Consider the following 21069-nt stretch of genomic DNA (forward strand, 5'->3'; position numbering starts at 1 on the left):
AATGAATTTTCTTGTTACAAGTGTAGTTCCTCACCCACAAGCACAGCTCAACTCAGTGTCCCTGAACCCAGAACCTCTGGTAGAGAAGAATTTCATCAGGTGGCATAGATTCTGGGAAGTTGCCTGGAGAGCCAGCTGATTATATTTGACTATTTGTGAAATCAGTTGCCTCTCCTATAATTATTCACTAGTCGGTTAACTTTCATTAGATTGCACAAGTCCAATTACGTGGTTCAGTTTCTCTGATTCGCTAAGTCATTTGGTAAGTTTTACTTGCTTTTTTCTGTTAACATTTTGCTGTCTCTTTTTATCCACCTTTTTGGACTTTTCTGCTGCTACTTTGGTACATAAAACTTCCTCAGGTGCCTCGTTTTGATATTTTGCTTCACCTGAAGCGCTGAAAAATTTCATTTAACCAAGAGCGACCAGTGTTGGATGTTTTATGATTTCACAGAGCCTGGGGCTGGGTTCTTTGTCTCACCTATTCAAAGAATAAAATCCATAGACACAGAGTAAAAGCAAAGTAACAGGATTTATTACAGTAACAGGAAGAAAGAAAAAAAGGAAAGAAGGAAGGAAGGAAAAGAAAGAACTCCCAAAGAGGGAGGGGTCCCAAGAGAGGAATATTGGAGAGTGGCCATTGTCTAGGGGTTTATATGAACCTAGAGAATTAAGCAAGTTAGCCCCCTACCCAGTCCTAGGTAAAGAACTCAATGTCTGGTACTCAGTGTTCATGAACTCTTCATGTGCTCTTTTTGTTCCAATTATGTTATTGTGTCCCTTTGTTTTGATGAAGGTTCAGAGTAACAGAAAGCAGATATTTCACTATCGCTATTTTCTACTTAGGGAGTCAGCCTGACCTGGATGAGGTCTGGCTTGTGTCTATAGTTTATCAGCCCTGCTGAATAGAAACCTGACCTTGAAGGAGTGCAAGTTTTCTGCATGTCCATTTTAACACTTTATCCTGCCTCATTTTGAAGAGTATTCTGTATGATTCTCTCTTTTTAAGCTGTCTTGTTCTTTTTTTTGTCTGGGTTGGAGTAATTCAAAGTATTTTGCTAAATAAATCATTTAAGAGACTGACTCTTTAAAATGATCACAAATGTTCAGAAAAGCAACTCAATCTTATTCTCTAGGTTTTGTCAAAACACATGATTAATGCATTAGCTCATTAATGCACTGGTTGATGCATTAAAGCCTTCAATTAATTCTGGAATCACACAGATCAATGCTCAAGTTTGAGTTCCATTGTCACAGCTTGTGGAGAGAATGTGGGCTTTATGGAGATCCCTGTCCACCAGGTACAATGCTCTAGTGAAGGTTATAACTACATAATCCAGTGTGAAGGACTGCTGGGTTCCTGTTCCTGTCTCCTACAATTTTTTACTTTAAGGAAGCTTTATAATTCATTTAAAAATTAGTCCCATATATTAAAAAAATGATTGTAATGGTATCTGATTAATTAACATTTTGTAAATCATTTTATGAGCATAAATTATAGAATGTTTTAAAAGAGAAGATAACACTGTATAAACTTTCATTGTTAATATCACTTAACAAACAATGATTAAGATTTTTAAACATTTTTTCCTTTAGATTATATAGATCCTTAAGTAGTGTTTCATTCTGAGAATAAGTGTGTGTGCCAAAAGATGGGAGTAGGAATCAATATGTGTACTTCCAAAATTGTGGAAAATCTAAAATAAGTATTCTTTCAATTTCTGATTCTAACCTATGGTTAAAGCAAACTTTATAATGATTTTAAGTCTGTATTTTATCATTTTGAAAGAGTATAATGACATAGTTTTAAATTATATATCATTTTCTACTCAGACATACTCTCATAATTATTTGGTAACAGGTTATATCACTTTGTTTTCTCTATAATAACTTTTTATTATAATTTTTTTCTCTAAAGACCATAGTTTGGGTTTCTTTTATAAAAAATTATAAGGCTTTCATTCCATTGTCTTGTCAAGAAAAAAGGATCATGAGGAAGCATTAAAATTTTAAAAACCCAGGTAATTAACAGATTTTGTAATCATATTGGGGACATGATTTGAACTGCCATTTTTTTCTTCTATGCATCACTGTTTTTATCAACATGCTCATCTGGTAAAAAAATGGAAATGTGTAATATGTGCAAAAATGTATTGCTATAATTTTACACATTTAAAAAGGAAGGAGTTTTTAAATCACGAATTCAAAATAAACCTACATGAACAGGTTTATCAAAACTTTAACAGTTTTGAACTGAATTGTCTTTCTCTATTTTGACATTTTGGGGAGGGAAATGAAATTTGAATAGAGTGAAGATTTTATGAATATTTACAGTTTGTGAATATTGTCATTTAATTTGTCATTTATTGAGAGTTAATTAAATCGTTTAATGAATAGCACTATATTCCTGAGATGATAAGAGATATTCTATAATGACAAAAACAGGTATATTTTTTATGTATGATTTCATGCAACATCTGTCTATGTAGTGTGTAAAAAAATGAAGAACAATTGTAACCCAAAAAATTCATAAGCAAAAGTATCCAAGTGGAGTGATGATAAAACAAAATGAGACCCAGGAACTCAGGTAACAAGGGAAGAAACAGTGATTTACTTCACACTCATTCCCAATATACTTCTCTGAAATGCAGAAACAGTGCATCTAACAATAGCTTTGATTACATGGTCTGTGCCATCCCAACTTAAATAGGTTTGAATATCACATTCTTAAAAGGAAATACAAATGAGAGACTGGGCCTTCTCTAACTCTGTCTTGGAAGAGTGTCTATTTTTTCCCCATAAAGCTAACATTACATTCTGAAACTCTAGAGGACCTTACATAGAATCCAAAGTATGGAAAATAAATTTCCAGGGCTAAATCTCCTTCAGTTATGGTTAGCAATATTTAGTATCATCTTGCCCAAAAGTCTCTTTTCTTTTGACATACCTAATCTCAGCTAAGAATTATTTTAGAAGTAATGAGATTTTGTCACTGAAATAATATATATTGTAGCCTTTTAATAAACCCAGGTATTTTCAAATGCCTTAGAATTGGTTATTCAGTAATAATTTTTCCAGCAAAGTCAATACAATAATTAATATTGTTTTTGTATTGAGAATTTATTAAGAGAGTAGATTTTTGTTTCCTAAAAATAAAAAGAAAAAAGAAAAAGTTAACAATGTGAGAAAGAAGAGAGCACTCAAAGGCTGTCCCATTTTCATTGTTCATGATTATCTTTATGACTGCGTGCATAATAGCTCTAACTCTAAATCTCTTCTAGAACAATTTTTTTTTGAGATGATTTTATATCATCAATGATATAAAAAGATAAAGACAGAGACTCTTACTACTCATTTTAAAAAATTGATTTCTTGTTATGTTCTTCACAGAACACTTATCACATCTTTGGCAAATATTTCTCAGAAGCCCCTAAACTTAAAGAACTATTAACAAATCTATTTCCAAGAACTTTTCTGCTTTGAATGAGTACATTAATTGGCTTAAATATAGTAATCATTTCATTATATATACGGAGACCAAAAACCCATGTTGTACACCTTAAATTTATACAAAGACTTTTTTTTCAGTTTTAAAAAAGGAAATGAGAAAGTCAATGATTTTACTTTACCAAACATTAGGAATATAAATATAATTATATCATTATAAATATTGTAACTTCAAAGTATAAAATTTTGGATTAAACAAAATGTTCTTTAAATTTTTCACTTAGCACACATATTTCATTAGACACATATGCAGTTTTTATGCTAAAAGGCAACTTCTGAACTCAATTGATGATGCCAGTGCAGGTATTGCTGGAGATCAAGGTTTAGACCTTTGTATACTTAGTCCCTGATATTAATTGTCCTGTAATCCAGATTCTTGATGAAAATCTGCAAACCCTCATAGTTAAATGTGTTTTCTAAAATAATGCAATTAGTCAATTTGCTTTATCTGAGATATCAGGCTTACCTAATGATACTTGTCTAACTCATTTTCATTTTATGGATTTGGTTTGTTAAGTGGTAGTAGGCCAATGAAACAACTATTTTTTAAGTAGATTAACATAATCCTCTTAGCATATGGAATACCAGAAAATTCACAAAAATCAAGCATAGTGACTAATATAGTGAGATTTTATTTTTAAGTTGTCTGTATAAAGCACCATGATTTTATGAACAGAGAAAGGAGGAGACCAATATGCTTTTTCTACATGAAACCAAATCCCCAGGCATTTGGAATCAATCATTAAACATGGAATAATATAAAATTCTGCAGAGCTACCTGTGTTCTTCCCCATCCTTTAATAATTTGATGTCATGCTGTTTTTAGTATTAGGAGAGCAGTCAAAACTTGTACTCCTGAGAATTTCTATGTTAAATAAAAGTTCTTTCTTTTATGAAGGTGGTTCTGAGATAGCTTATTAATCACTATGGTAGGAGGGAGCAGATATGGGGAGGAAAAAAATTTCCCAAATGGAAATAGTTTATCCACTTCTTTTAAAATTTACCTCTCTTGATAATTTATTTTCTTTGTTTAAAATGCTAAATAACTCTGCCCTTTACGAAAAAAAAAAAAAAAAAAAAGAATAGTTACTTTTAAGGTCTGGATATTGGAAGTAATATTTCCCTAGAGGGTTGGATATTAACATCTCTTTCTACTCCTAATAAAATGTGACTGCTCCTATATTTATTCCAAAGTGTGTCTCTATCAAGAACTTACACTTCGCTTGTAGTGATGTTGGCAGAGCAGGAGTAATTTGTTTCTAAGAGGGAATTATAAGCCAAATATATAGGAGCTAAGAAGTGATCTAAGGCCCCATTTGAGTGGTAGAAGTGGGATATAGCCTTTCAAGGAAAATCCTTGATTCATTCTAATGAGGTGGCCAGGGAACTGGCTTGAGATAAGGTCTGAAGGCATTGGTCGTTTTTTAATTATCCCTAGGTGATTCTAAGAAACAATTAAAATTAAGAATCATTGGTTTCTTTTGATTGGTTGATTATTTTCTAATGAAAAACTCCTTAAGCTTAAGAGAAAAAGAAAGGGAGAGTATAGGGGCAGATGAAGTGAGGAAGAAGGGATGAGATGGTGTAGAGGATTTAAGATGTGGGCTGGTGTGAGTCAAGACACAAGGTGGGAAAGTGTAAGACAGGGTGAGGAGAATCGTATAAACCAATAGTTGACTGTATTAGAAAAATCATGTTTACACTGTAAAGCTGAACTGGAACCAGATTTTGTAATATTGGTTGTGATTTGTTTAAATAATTTTATTTTGTCTCATAGTTAATAGGATAAATATTGAGGGTTTGTAGAGAGATACAAATGATGAATATAGTATATTAGAGAAATGTTTATGGTAATGGATAAAAGCAGAGACAATATGGGGACTAAGGAAACTTTTTGAGCATTGGCTATCAAATGGAGGTAAGCATAAGATTCATTTTGTAACGTGTTTAAGTATAAACCTATGGACACTCTCTCAAGAAAATCTTATTGAGCAAGTCTGGGGTGAAGCCCAGTGATTGACAGCATTTTAAGCATAACCATTAGCTGATGAAGAGGTTACATGGCTCTATTCTGATGCAATGCTAGTTCTTTTTTTCTTAATATTTATATTTTAGTTGTAGTTGGACACAATATCTTTATTCTATTTATTTATTTTTAGTGGTGCTGAGGATCAAACCCAGGGTCTCACACGTGATAGGCAAGAGCTCTACTGCTGAGCTACAACCCCAGCCCACAATGCTAGTTCTTAAGGAAGATGATAAAAGATGTTTAATGATCATGATTAGTTGTATGCAAATAAAGAAATTTTGCTGAGTGCTGGTACTTATTAGTCATTCTTCAATGTGTACAACATAAGTGTCAATAGATCAGTAATATTACCTTCAAAAAACTAAAAGTCTAAAATAGGGAGAATAACATGTAAACATGACACAACAATAAAAGTTACCCTTTACTTTAATAACAATTAATTTTATTGTGTGTATGAGACTAAGCTAATCGATTTATGTACATTTATCATGTTTTTAAAATTGTATCACTCACTTCAACGTTCATCATGCTTTTTAAAATTTTATCCTCATTTCAACATTCTAAGGTATGAATTTCTCTTATCACTATTCTTCATGAGGGAGGTAGGAGTCTGAATCTTCAGCTTTTGACTTTGAATGTTATACAAATCATGATCCTGTCAAGGTGTGGAGAAGAAAATAATGACTTTATTTTTACAAAGGGTAATTAAAAATATCCTATAAATCTACACACTTAGAGTTTCATGGAATGTCAGGGTTGAAGATTAAAAGGAAAGAAACAGAAAAAAAGAAAAAGCCAGTGCTGTCTATAAATTCTATCATCTAAGATATCTTCTCTCTATGCATCAGCACTGCTTTCATTGTTACAGAAATTAAGCAAGTTAAACATAAATTCTTTTAGTCAAATCATTCTTTTATTTTGCTTTATATTACTGAGGATTGAACTCAGGGGACATTTTACCACCACTGAATTAGCCCTGTCCTCTTTTTCTTTCTTTCTTTTTTTTTTTTTTTATAATTGTAGCCCAGATTGGTCTTGAATTTGAGATTCTTAAGCCTCAGCCTCCTGAAACACTGGGATTATAGGCATATACCATTGCATCTGGGCATTCAAACAGACCATTTTTTTGACATCACAAATTATTGAAATTTAATTATCCTTATCTTTAAAAAATGAGTATCCTTGTACAAATCAATATATACAGCCTTGTCTTGTGGGACATTATTGGAGTCATATATTAAGTAGTGGTCAAGAAATACTTAAATATGGACAGGAACTTTAGTTTGACACTTTTATAGCTGATATGTATTAACAATGTCAAAAATAACTGATGTCAGTTGGCTGGGGTTGTGGCTCAGCAGTAGAGTGCTTGCCTTGTATGTGTGAGGCACTGGGTTTGATCCTTAGCACCACATAAAAATAAATAAACAAAATAAAGGTATTGTGTCCATTTACAATTTAAAAAAAATTAAAAAAAACTGATGTCAAGATAAATCTCTTTGCTCAATAAGTATTATTATTATGGTATACATCTGATTTTTCATAATTATTTTTACCAATAATTGACATTTTTAAAAATTATGAGAAGTAAGGATACTTCATTTCTTTTGATATCCAGATAATTAAAAGCCTAATAATATGTATTTTAGAAATCAAATTACACATAAAATTCTAAATTATGCCTCAGATCAGAAAATTATGACAGAGTAAAAAGGTCAGGAGATGATTTATTTTTAAAGATGTGGTAAACGTTGGAATACTGAAACCAAAATTCCCATTTTATGCAACGAAGTCATCTTACCAACTACAAGCAAAATTTAACCAAAGTAACCAGACAACTTCCCATGCTGTCTTAGAAAGACAGCAAAGGAAGTCTAGAAAAGTCAAATATTTTTGTGATTAATTACCAAGTTAAATTCATCAATTACTAATCATGAATTAATCAAAACACTAAATTAACTCTTAAATTATTAAAATTCCAGTAGAAAGTCATTTCCTACTCCATCCTTAGGTATGTGGGTAATCTTATTTCCCTTGATCTGGTGGGAGCTTAGTTTGCCATTTGGGGTATATGCCATTTTGCTTTTAATACAATAAAATAATAAGCATGTGATAATTCTTCAGTCACCCTCTCCTTATTAGCAGCTCACCTTTTCCTAGGGTGCATCTCTATAGCACCTAAATGATTGTATAAACTCAAATTTCTCTATTGCTATTTGTGGAGTTACTACATCGAGGTAATTCCAACTATTTTGATATTGCAAGTTCTATTCTCCTTGCTTATCAACTGGTAATACACTGTGGGAGACCAATCTTATACATGACTGAGTCACACTCACCGGCTGGGTGCTGAGGTGCTCAGTTGCAGAAATGTGGCAGAGCTTTCCCCACCCTTCCTGGGTTTGAGGGTCAGTGTCTTGTGCATGGGTGTGTCTTGCTACAGCCCCATGGGTGAAGCTATGCCCACCTGTTCCTTTGTAATATAACCCCTTGCCCTGTTTAGGATAGAATCTTCCATGGAAGTGCCTTGTGTGTGTCCCCTTTTCTTACTGTGCCTTGGGTGTGGCCTACCTCAGTGTCAGTCAACCTGCTGACAGTGGACATCATGAAGATAGACTCAGCCCCCTGAAACCTGACCCCTTGCCTCATTTGAATAGCTTTTCCTCAATAAAAGGGGTCAGCGCATGCTCTCGCTCTCTCTCTTCCTGCGGACCCTTAAGGTCAGAAGAGCCATCACAGCGACCCCAAAGAAAAAAGTATCTGTGTCTCTTGTGTGGTTATTTTGTGCAGCCCATTTAGCCCAGTTCAACTGGAGTGACCCCTGAGCCTATTAGTCGTGAGAACAGAAACCCGGCAATACACAAATATTCTACCATTTTCTTTTAGTGGAAACTGAGCCATTTCTACACTTCCCAATAAAGTCATATTCATTGAAGCTTTCTGGGAAGAAAATGGTCTGAGGGAACATTCCAGGAATCTTCTTGTCTGTATTACCTTTAAAATACACATTAATAATCATTACAGCTACCATTTCTTAAATGCTTACTATGTACCCAGCATTGCAATAGATTCTTAGCCTACATTACTTACTTTTTATAACAATCCTCTAACATGATAAAATTGAAATTTGTTGAGGCATAATTTTCTGAAGACACAGTTGGAATCTGGCAGAGCTAGGATATTAACTAATTCCAAAGATCACATTCTTAACCATTACTCTGCCTTGTAACTCCTAAATAATACATGAACATTTTTTAAAAAGTTCTCTACAACTCTACTTAATAAGATTCAGTTGTATAACAAATTTTAATTTCCATTTATAAAAATGCAATATGAATAAACATAATTATAAACATGGCATACAAAAACTAGCCTTACTAACTATTTCATGAATGAACAAATTTTAGAAATCTCCTCTATTTTAAGGAGGTAAATCTGAAGACACTCATGATGAGAGGAACTGTTCCAATAGGAAGCCCTCCCTAGTCACTGTATGGTAACAGATAACAGAGGTTGCAAAATATTTGCCTTCACTCTCCACACTTTTATCTTGAAGCCCTTGGAGACAATAAACACAAAAGAGTTAATTCATTGTAAAGATTTTACCCATGCTACACTGTTTAAGAGGTTGGAAAAGGAAAGAAAGATGCCTGGGAACTAGGCAATATGCCTCTTCCCTAAGAATTTAGTTCATTGGCATCTGAATTCAAGTTTGCATAAACAATACTTCAGGTGCTAGAAAGAATTATACAATAGCCTTTGCATCCCCCATTTGTATGCTGTGGGAAAGAGTGAAAACTGGTGATGTCATTAGTTGAAATTTAGATATTTTGCATCATTTAATATTTGACATTTATTTTTATTTTTATGAAATATTACATTAAGATGTTCTTTAAATTAATTGCTAAGTTTCTTGGTTGCTCTTTGAATTTATGCCCAAGGTCAAATGTCTTATTCACTTCAGCCTAGTGGTAGCCTTGAAATGCATCATCTCTGTGGTCACAACGTTAGAGTGGAAGGTAGTGTTGATGATGATTCTTTTGGTACACCAGAAGTAAGCTGGGATGTTTCCTAGAGGAATAAGAGAAAAATGAGATGAAATGTATTCATAAATACATTGTACCTAGTTAAAAGAAAGACAACTCACTTACTTATAATTACAGAAAAAAATGAGAAATGAAAGGTATTTATTTATAGGTGCCAAAGTTCCATAGGAAACAATCAGAAAAGTTTTTCCTCTAAATCTTTGACCCATGTCCTAAAAATTTTAGCAGCTGACTAAAGTATAACAAAAAACCAAGTACTATTTATCCTATCCAGTTGACTCCTGTTAGCATGGATCCAATATAAAGAGCCATCTTGTGATCCCTGGGATTTTAATGAACATTTTTGTGTCACAGAAAACAAAAAGGGAACAATTATTTAATAAATAATTCAAGAAAATCATTAGGCCTTTGCTTAAGCTTAAAATCTGAGAAGGTAATGTTAATAAATAGGATATTTTGTCTATCTAATAGAAAGCCTAGTGAATCTCTTTGTATAAAGAAATAATGTACCAGAGAGAAAATAAGACTAGTTACTTGGGACCTGTTGATAATTATTTTCTTTCATAAAAGTGGCCAATATTTTGAGAATTCACATGGAAATCTTTCATCTCAGAAATGGATTCGCTTCTGGAGTCTGAAGAAATTTTTAGAAATGTGTAATTTAATCCATGAATAGTTTAAACAGTATATATTTTCAATAAAACAAAAATAGGGCAACATGCAATATAGGAAGAAATTGTGGAAAAAGAAAAATATATTGTTAAATTATATTAAATATCCACACAACAATTCTGCCTGAATATAAAGGCTTTTGTTTTAATAACGCTTTGGAGGAAAAACAGATTTTTGAAGAATATAGAATCTGTACATACTTAAAAAATACAACTTCTGATATGAAAATACATCAAAGAAGCAATTGCTAAAATCAGAATAATGAATATTACCCCTAAGAGCTCCCTCATAGCTTTCTCTATTCTTTTTCTATCCTTCTGTACCTCCACTCTTCTCCTCTCTCCAGCAAACTATTGATCTGCTCTCAGTCATTATTGATTAGTTTATGTTGTCTATAAGTATTTATAAATTGAATTACATAGAGTAGAACATATTGTACTTAGCATAATTCCTTGGATTTCCACCAAAATATTTGCCTGTACGAAGAATCTACTCATTTTTACTGTTTCATAGTATCCTGTGTCATGGATGCACCAGGTATTTTTTGTTTTGTTTTGTTGTTTAATCTATTTACTCTTTGTATAACAAAAGGGGTATGAAGTTTTTGGATACTAAAAAAATTTTTAAAAATTTGTGTACAAGTCTTTGAGCACATGCTTTAAATGCATTTGGGTAAATATAGAGTAGAAAGGCTAAATCATTTGTTAGGTATATGTTTTAATCTTTAAGAAAATGACAACAGATTTTCCAAAGTTATAATATTTTACCTTCCCACCAACAAAATATGAAAATACCAGTTCTTTCGGTCAGTCTTTATAATTTTAGTCATTTTAATAAGTACGTGTGTGCGCGTGTGGTGTATGTATTCATGGCCTTTCTAATGGATAAAAATGTTGAAAATCATTTCATGTCTTGTTTTCCATGAATGTATCTTATCTCATGAAGATATATTTATTTATTTTCCCCATTTTCCAACTGGATTATTTTATTACTACTGAGTCTGAGTTCATCTTATTTTTGGATTTGTGACTTAGAAAAAATAGTTTTCCTTCTTAGGGCTTATTTTTTTTTCTTAAAAGTTTACTTTTAAGATCAGACTTTTTAAAAATTCTGATGATCACTAACTTACAGATTTTCAATTTTATAAGTCATACTTTCGGTGTTAAATCTAAAAAAAAAAAATCTCTTGTCTAATGCCAAATCATGAATATTTCTACCTGTGTGTTTTGGGGGTATTTTAAAATTATAGTTTTTTAAGTGTTACCAAATTTGAATTAACTTTTGTGTTCGATACAAAATGTAGATCAATAATTCTGTTTTTGCACAGAAGTATCCAAGCATTCTAGCATCACTTTTGAAAAGATATCCTTTCTCCACTGAATTTCTTTTATACTTTTGTAGAATTTCAGTTGTTTTTATATGTGTGGTTTTATTTCTAGACTTCTTATTCTATACCTTCAACCTTTTATCTTCAAGCTCATTTCACATTGTCTTTATTAATACTTGCTATATATTATATAATGTATGTCACATATTAATACTTACAATATTTGCTATATAACAAGTATTTATATTAGCTACTATTAGTTGTTCAACATGATTTTGTTAACATTTTTTAACTCTTTTAGGCACTTTGTATACCAAAGGGATTTTATTATTACATTTAAAAAAATACTGGAATTGTAATTGACATTGTGCTTAAGTTTTATATCTTTATGGAAATCAATGACATCTTAATGAGTGTTTTGACTCATTAACTCCACATATGAATTTACTTAGTCCTTCTTTTAATTGTCTTAAAAATACTTTTCAGATTTTAGTGTATAACATACTTCTCCCTATCAATTTAGTATGATCTTATGCTGTTGCAAAGTTATTTTTTACATTTTAATTTTTGATTGTTCATTGATAATATAGAAATACAATTGATTTTTGTATACTGATCTTATATTTTACAAATTTGTTGACCTCAGTAGTTTTAGTAGCTTTGTAAAAATAAATTCTGAAGAATTTTCTACATAAAATAATATGCTATAATTAAACACATTTTTACCTTTTACAAATCATGAATTTTTTTCTTGTCTTATCTCTTTCTTGATGCATTAACCAGAACCTGTTCAGTGGTAAATGGAGATGGAAGATAGGTCATCCTTGAGCAGTGCTCTTAGAAGGAAAGCAAATTTTTCATCTTTAAATAGGAAGGTGGCTTTGAGGTTTTTATGGATAACGCTCATTAGACTAAAGAAGTTCCTTGTACCTAGTTTGTTGAGAATTTTATCAAGAATACATGTTGTGTTAAGTGATATGCTTTTCTTTGGGATGGGCTTTAAAATTATTATGCACCATTTTTCAGTTTGTTAATATGGTTTATAACAGTGTTTTGAATTTTAAATCAACCAGGCTTTCCAGGAGGAAACAAGAACTGAAACAATTTTTTATGAAATTTTATCCTTCCTCTGTATTGCTAGATTTAATTTACCAAATTGGAGAAATTTTTATATTTGTTCATTTGAAACATACGTCTATAATTTTCTTTATTTTATGTCATTATTTCGTGTTATCATCCAGGTATTACAGCCTCATAATGAGCTACCATGTAGCCTTACCTCTTCCAAATTCTATAATAGTTAGTGTCTAATTGGTACAATCTGTTCCTTACATATTTGGTTGGATTCACTAGTAAACGCATCTGAGCTGAATTTTCCTCTGTGGAAATGTTTTTAACTATGTGCTCAAATACAGTGGCTAGCTCTGATATGATCTATTTTGTGTTTATGGAAACCAGGGTGGTACTGTATGAACTCTTTAAAACATGATAATTATGTACAAGATCCATTTATTTACGATATTAAGATAACACGAACTTTCAAATTCTAATTGTTTATATCTTTAAAGAATATTGTCTTCTAATTGTGATGTGTTCATATGCCAAAAAAATAAAATGGATCCAATACCCATTATGTCCAAAGATTTGTGTATGTCTCTAGTTTTAGCATTTCTACAGAAAAGCAAGGATTCTCCTGTATTTCAGAATTATAAACCTAGATAAGCACAGGCCACTTGGAAGAGTCCCAGTTCACCAAGGATAGATGGAGAAGAGACCAAAAGACAGCCTCTAATCGTAATTTTGACACAGAAGCAAACAACTGGCAAATGGTTGATGTTGAGAAATATTTGATAATTTAATAGCATAATTTAATGGGTCAAAAATTACACAAGGTCATATTACCATTTAACAAAATAATAAATGTCTGCAGACTCTAAAAAATATTAATTCCCTTGTGCCTGCTTGGCATGCAGAATGTTTTAAAAATTTTATTATTTTTCATTATTAAACATAGTATTAAGGGCTTGACTCACAAACCTGCAGAGTTATACACTCAGCATTTTAATTTAAAGTGAAGATTTAAGGTTTAATGTTAATTTTTAGAAGGATGAGTATTCCAGGTAATGTATCCAGAGAAACCTCAGCTCAAGATAGCATTCAAGGTACTTCTATGGGGCACATTTCTATTTGTCTTTATGTCATTTCATGTACACCAAAGGGGGAATAAACAGGAATAGAAAACAGTCATGGATGGGCTCCCAGATGGATATTTCTCAAAGGAAAAATGATTAAACAGAAATTTTGAGCAACATAGCTGCCTAAACTGATGCAGAAGGATGTTCCTCCTACAAAAACCACATAGAAATGATCAATGAAATATAGCAACTGTTAAATATAAATAACTCAAATGTGCTATGTTTGCAACCCTTCTCTTACTGTGAAGTCATTTAAACATGCAAAGTTTTTTGTAAATGCATAGTAATGATTAATGGTTATTGAACAGTTGCCATTTATTTAGCACTGTCTCAAACACAGCTGATAAATAATGAAACACGGGTGAAAGAAAAATTCCTAGCAATGTTGGGTCTCTGATTTAGGTTATTTTTCCCTCTAATGTTGATGCATACTTCTGTCTTTGGATTCCTTAAGACACTCAGGTATTAGTAACAAATTTCTATTTTATTAAACATTTTCATCATAGGTTCTTCTCAATTACATCTAAGAGCTGAAATGAATTCAAAAGAATAGAGCTGTATATCTGGAGTAAAATTAATAATTGTTTAATAGAGTAATAACAGGATGTTAAAACTTTTCTCCCATCAGAATTTCTGTAATTTATCAAAAGCAGTTTCTACATAGAACCTCAGGCTTAAACTAAATGACAAAAGTGGAGCATAATTTATTAATTTACAGTTTTTTAAATAACTCTTTATTGTACAGTTAATTGTACCTTAAAGGGAATTGGCCCTGTTCTGACTCCCTAAGCGACCTTGGAGTACTTTGTTAGCTAAGGATTTTGAAAGACTTCTGTGTCCTATGAGAATCAGAGTGCACTGAAGGACAGAGAGAAAAGCAAGACTTATGACTGCAGTCCACCTGAGCCTTTAATCAATTAAATTTACCCTACCTTTCTCCCTTTATATCATAGAGCGGGAGCTGAAATATGAAGATAAGGAAATGCTATTATGTGTTAGAAAATATGTCAAAAATATATCATAGAACATGGGACTTTGGCCAAAAATCTTCTAAGTAAATCTGAAAAATGTTTAAAATTTCAAAACTTTCTCTCAAAGTGTCTTTAACATCATCAATCTTAGGCAAATTATAGGAATATCATTGATCTGAAGGAAAGGATAAATGTGACATGTTAGAAAGTAATTAATTACGTTGAAAATTTAGAATACTTTTGAAGAAGAAAATTCCATTGAACCACTTAATTAGGAGTTACACCATGAGCTGGTTCTAGTTGAGCCCCACAAAAGTCACATGAATTACTTCATAATGTAAAGACTGTGTTAGTCTTATTCAAACACTAAAGAGAAAATATGTTTTTTTAGATATATTTTTGATGTGTGTGTGTGTGTGTGTGTGTACCTGGAGATTGAACCCAAGGCCTTGAATATATGAGGCAAGTGCTTTACCATTATCTTTATCCCCAGATTTGGTTATATTTTGCTAAAAGTAGGATTATTATAGGTCTGTCCTTAGAGAAGACTCCCATTCTAAGCAAGATACTCAAAATTACAGTCATTCTATATAAGCATTAAAATGATTTTTGCTATGACACCTATTAATGTAATTATATTATTTAGTTCATATAATATTCAAATTATCTCACTTAATCTGCTATTGTACTTTTTTGAATTCTCAAGTCAATTGAGAATTCATTGGTTTGATATAATATATATTTTTGTATATATATTTTATACAATTGTTCATTTTAATATGAAAAAATACAGCTATTTTTAAACATTCAAAATTCCATCAGTAATCATTTCATGTTTGATCATGTAGATGTATCAGTTCTCATAAAACGTAGCATACTTATTAGATGTCAAAGAACAAAATATTTAGTACCTTTATGACATCATAAAAATATAAGATATTAAGATCATGCTGCAGCAAATATTTGGGAAATTGAGAAGCAATAGATTATTTAGCTCCAGAAGTATAACCTGATAAAAGGACATTATTTAGAATAGATTCTGAGAGTACTCACAGTGGAATGAACTGAATTTTTATGACACATTCTCAGTAAATATTGTCATTTACTTTATAATATTTACTTTAAATCAATATTTGATAAGGGAGCCTCTAGATTTTTCATTTGCATATCTATGAACTAGTTATAATCTTGTGAATATAATTTGTGTTTGCATGTAAACATGTCTAGTCAAAGGACATGATTTAATGAATATTTTATTAGTGGTTCATTAATGAAACTCCTCCAAAATTATCTTGAACTTTGCTTGGAAAATTCTAGGAACATCTAAGCACAAAACACCTGGAAACATTAGTCAATAATTTTACAGGAAAAAAAAATTCTCATGTAGTAGTGAATTCAATAAAAAGTCAAGCATTATTTTCCTGTAAAACATTCCTAGATACTTCATTAAATCTCAAGGTACAGGGTAAAACAACAGAAGAATGGCATGAATGGTGTCCACATTGAGAAATATCTTATTGCAAATTCATAATTTTTGAAAATCATTATTATGCATGTATCTGACTTTTAAAATAATACTTCAAGAAACTACACCAATATGATGAAAATGATCACAAATGGCGTTAAAAACTAAATGAAGTCATTGTTACTTAAAGATAGTAGAAAGTGATGTTAAAATCTAAGGATGATTTTCCCCAGCAACTTAGCTGAGCTTGAGTACATGTGGAAAAGAAAAAAAATCTTCAGCCATCAGCTACTGCATAGAGTAGAAAGGAATAAAAGTCAATTTTTGAAATAAATGGGAGTAATCTCCACTCCACCTAAAGGGAAAGGAAAAGATAGAATCAGACTTATTAGGTAGAAATCATTATCTTTGGAAATCAGGTAATGTGTGCTATTCATAAATCAACATCACTTTAAAGATACACGTAGTGACAGTGTTTTTCCCTTGAGGGCTAAAGAAAGACCTTTATTATAAATGTTAACCTAGACAAGAGTGAAGCAAAATGAAAAGCAAGTATAAAAACTATTTTATACATATTGTAGACAATAATCTATTATATGAGAGAAACACACCAATACACTATAGGAATAAGAAAAAAAATTAAAAGGTTAAATGCCATTTATAACTAAAAAGATCAAATAAAAATTTTAAAATGATAGTAATTTAAAAAGAACAGTTAAAAAAACAAAAATATGTCAAATTCTCTGATGAGAACAAGATAATAAGAAACCAAGTCTATGGCATAATTTTAGGCAATCTAGATATGTGTAATTGAACCTTAATACATTTTTTCTACTTCTCAGCAGTCCATAAAGCTTCCAAAAACTAGCTGACAAAACATTACTGAAGCAGGGTAAGAACAATTTAAGAAGGTTACATGAGCTCTATGCTGCTTGGCATATAGCAAGGTCAGAAGCCAAATTACATCTGGGTTAAATTATTATATTAAGTTATTTTGCCTGTGTAAACTGCTGCTTTTTTATTTTATTTTTTAATGCTATGTCTATGTGGAAAGTATAAGAGTAACTCTGCCCAATTTTTATCAAGATAGTTTTTTTTCTATGTTAATATTTTATCAAATATTACAGTTGTTGTACTACAGGTATAAAATTTGAAAATATTTGTTTTCTCATATTTGATATTATGTACCTTTCAGACTGTCTCAAGATCACATAATATTTTAATTCTCTCTTGGAGAAAAAATATGCATCTTTAAGTAAAGGTCTTGTTGAACTGAATTTTAGCTTCTAGAATCTTCAAACAAGCATGGACAAAAGAGAACTTCATTTTTTTTTTAAATTTTTGTCTTTTATAAATATAACTTAGTCGACTAATAACAACCCTAGAGCCTAACTAAAGATGTTGATTTCTGAATGCATACACAATCTACCATGAACCCAAAGATAGCTTGCAAGCCATCTGTTTTATAAAATATTTATTGACACTCACCAGTGAATGACACCATGTATGTCAAGCAATGATTTAGATACAATGCAGACTCCATTCTGAACAAGAATAAGAGGTAAGGATGATACCAGAAACAATAAATGAATACTTGAAGCTCTGAGGCTGTTTGCAACGCTTCTGTAAAATGATAATCTACTTGTAGAACCTATATTAAAAATCAAGAGTGGCAGGAAAAATTGTCATCTTTTGCACTTCATAAGGGCACTCGCTGTCCCCAAGGTTATGATATAAGACATGGTCAGGAAATTTTCAGAAGTACAGGAAAACTATAAGCAGAGAAATAAGTGTAATAGTCAAAAACACATGTCAAATTATATTTTCATTAATAGTTGCTTTAATAGTAAATGAAAGTTATATGTTTTTGTCATCCTTCACAATTAGAAGAAATTTTCTACCAACAAACCAAAATTAATAATCGGGAAAGGACACATAGGGAGTGAACACATGTCTTTACAAGATACAGAGTATCAACTACAAAGATGTATTTAAAAGTCTTTCTTACAAATCCATATTAATAAGCAAAGTGTTGATCCACCACTGAAAAAATAATAATGTGGTTTCTGTTAAATTTTTCTATTATAACCTTATCAGGTCACCTGAAATGAAGAACGAAAATTGACTACAGTACATTATGGAGGTAAGAAATCCAAAATGGGTCTCACTCAGCTAAAATCAAAGTGTTGGCAGAGTGGCATTCTGGGGGGGAGAATCCATTCATTGCCATTTCCAGTTTCTAAAGTCTGTACAACTTCTTAACTCATGACTGCATCAGATATCCTCCATTTTTACTGTCACATCTCCTTCTGTAAATTTGACCCTCTTACCATCCTTAAATAAGAGCACTTGCGATTATTATGGGTCCATCTCAAAAATTAGGGTGATCTTTCCATCTAAAGATTCTTAATTGACCATATATACAAGAACCATTTTTCCATGTGATATATATAGTCACAGGGTCCAGGGATTAGGATGTGGGAGGGCAGTACTCTGCCTACCACAAGGGCACAGAAACTCTTCCCATAAGGGGGAATTTAACAGATGTATCAAAACCTAGATGCAATGAAGGTTCTTTCCAGGTTCTTTTTCTCTAGTGGGAAGAAGCAACCCTCAAGAATTCTTGCCAGAGCTGGGGATACAGCTCAGTTGGTAGAGTGCTTGGCTTGCATGCATAAGGCCCTGGGTTTGATCCCCAGCACCATCTTACCAGTTGCAGTGTTGAACACCTGTAACCCCAGCAGATCCCAAGCCTGAGACAAGAGGATCCCAAACTTGAAGCCAGCCTCAGCAATTTAGCATGGCTCTAAGCAACTGAAACTCTTTGTTAAAATAAAAAGGGCTGGAAATGTGGCTCAATGATTAAATGCCCCTGGGATCAATCCCAAGTACCAAAAATAAAATCTCATCCAGCATAAATGTCTCTCAGCTTCACCAACCCTCACCACAAATTCCAACCATTTCTAGTTCCTAACACTTTCCCTGGGTTAAAATTTCTTTTCTTACATCTTTGAGCCTTCTCTACAAAGCTATAACAAATTGCTTACAGCCAAGGTCTTAAAATAATAAAATTAAATAGCATACATATTTTTTAATCTTCAACATTGTCTTCACTGTTAAAGATTTTCATCTTCATACATGTTTCAGAAGGTGACAACTGTTTCAGCTCAAGGCCCTAGGAACCTTTACTGCCCTGCATTCACCTTCTCAAACTAATTATGAATAATCAGGGACTTTGAATAGCTGATTGCATTTGTTGCCAGATCTACCTAGAAATATACTCTTAAAAATATTTATGTTGAAGAGTTTAGATAATTTTACAATTATGTTTTCACTTGAATTTTAATGGACTTATTTTAAAAACATAGGTAATAGTCTTACTTTTGAATTTTTGAGCTGATATTTTATCATAAAATTTTTCAGTTTAATAAAAATAAAATGTAAACAACATTATAATTTCCATGGATTCTCATCTGCTTCATCTTAATCACCCACAAAGTTAATGGGAAATTTTTGTATGCCAAATTTCAATATTTATGTGTGAGTTTATGTGTGTGTGTGCAATCTGTACCTTTTCACCTCCAAATAGATAAAATAATTACCAATTAAATATGGAGAAATATGGTAAAATGGTGCTTAGAAAGATGGATCTCCCATTAGTCTCCATAATTCTTCACACCTTCACACTGTAAAGAAATCTTTCCAATGACATTGAATTTATCTTGACTATCAACAATAGCACAATGCTAATGTGCAGTTGTGGCCTTTTTTGTGTAAAAGGAAATTTCATTTTCTAGTGGAGTCTATGGCAATAAAATCCAAGCTCCAAAATTATATACACATTTCAAGTTGGAGTAATAGATAAAAGTATTATACCCTCCTGCACATAAGCACAATCAAGTTTACTATCATCTTAAATGACCATTAGAACATTATCACTGCAATGCTTAATGCTCTTGTTTGCTGAATTAAAATTTATTTCATGACAGATTCAAAATAGTGACTATATGTAGTCAGAAGAACACATGATGGCAAATGGCAAAAAATCAGATAAGAATATAGCATTTTATGGTTTATTTGTATCACTACAATATAATTCATGACAGGACTGCCAATTAATATTCCTGAGTTGAAGTCAAAACAAAGAAGAAACTTATCCAGATATACTTGAGAAACTATTTCCATACAATAGAATTCTTGAGAAGTCAACTATAGATATTATTCAACTAATAACTGAATTTCTCCTTTTCAGAAAAGTCTTAGTTTTTCCTTCTCATTTTAAGCCACGTTCAAACCATAGCACTATAAGAAAAATATATTCCATCCTTCCGTTTTATAATTTTCAGTTACACAAATCTCCTCACCTCACTTATTCGCACTTTTCTTTGCCAACCTCCTCTCATATCTTCATGTGGTTGGCACTTCTTCATTCTTTTTTCTAAGCTCAAATGTGCCTTCATCAGAGAGCCATCCTTCCTCAATCTAAAGACATCACACTTTTTCCCTAACATTCTGAATTAGGGCACCCTCCAAGATGATGTAAGATGACATGTGCTTCTTTATAAATAAAGTTTCTTTGACAGTCCTGTGAGTCCTTCACACAGTCTGTTATCAAGTACTTTGTGCTTTGTCTCTTTGAATGTTTTATTTAACTATTAATTTTATTTAGTGTACTCCTTCCTACATGGACCACAGAAATTGAAGAGCAAGAAGGTCTATTTAAATTCATTGAAGTGAGTAAGAATAAAATAATAATGAGCCCTTATAATTTTCTATTAAAGGAGAATATTTAAATTAGTTAGAGCATTTCTTGTCAAAGACTGCTCAGGTAAGATTCACATCAAACAAAGGTCTGAT

At 31.8% G+C, this 21069-nt stretch overlaps 1 long non-coding RNA gene across 1 annotated transcript; it reads left to right on the top strand.

The window, feature by feature from the left end:
• Nucleotides 1–202: 202 nt before the first annotated feature.
• Nucleotides 203–19530, top strand: LOC125618030. The gene is made up of 3 exons (XR_007349226.1): nucleotides 203–262; nucleotides 18310–18355; nucleotides 18810–19530. It is a non-coding gene; the product is annotated as an uncharacterized LOC125618030 (long non-coding RNA).
• The last annotated feature ends 1539 nt before the right edge of the window (nucleotides 19531–21069 follow it).

Source organism: Marmota marmota, unplaced genomic scaffold (assembly GCF_001458135.2).
Source record: "Marmota marmota marmota unplaced genomic scaffold, marMar, whole genome shotgun sequence".
Lineage (NCBI taxonomy): Eukaryota > Metazoa > Chordata > Mammalia > Rodentia > Sciuridae > Marmota > Marmota marmota.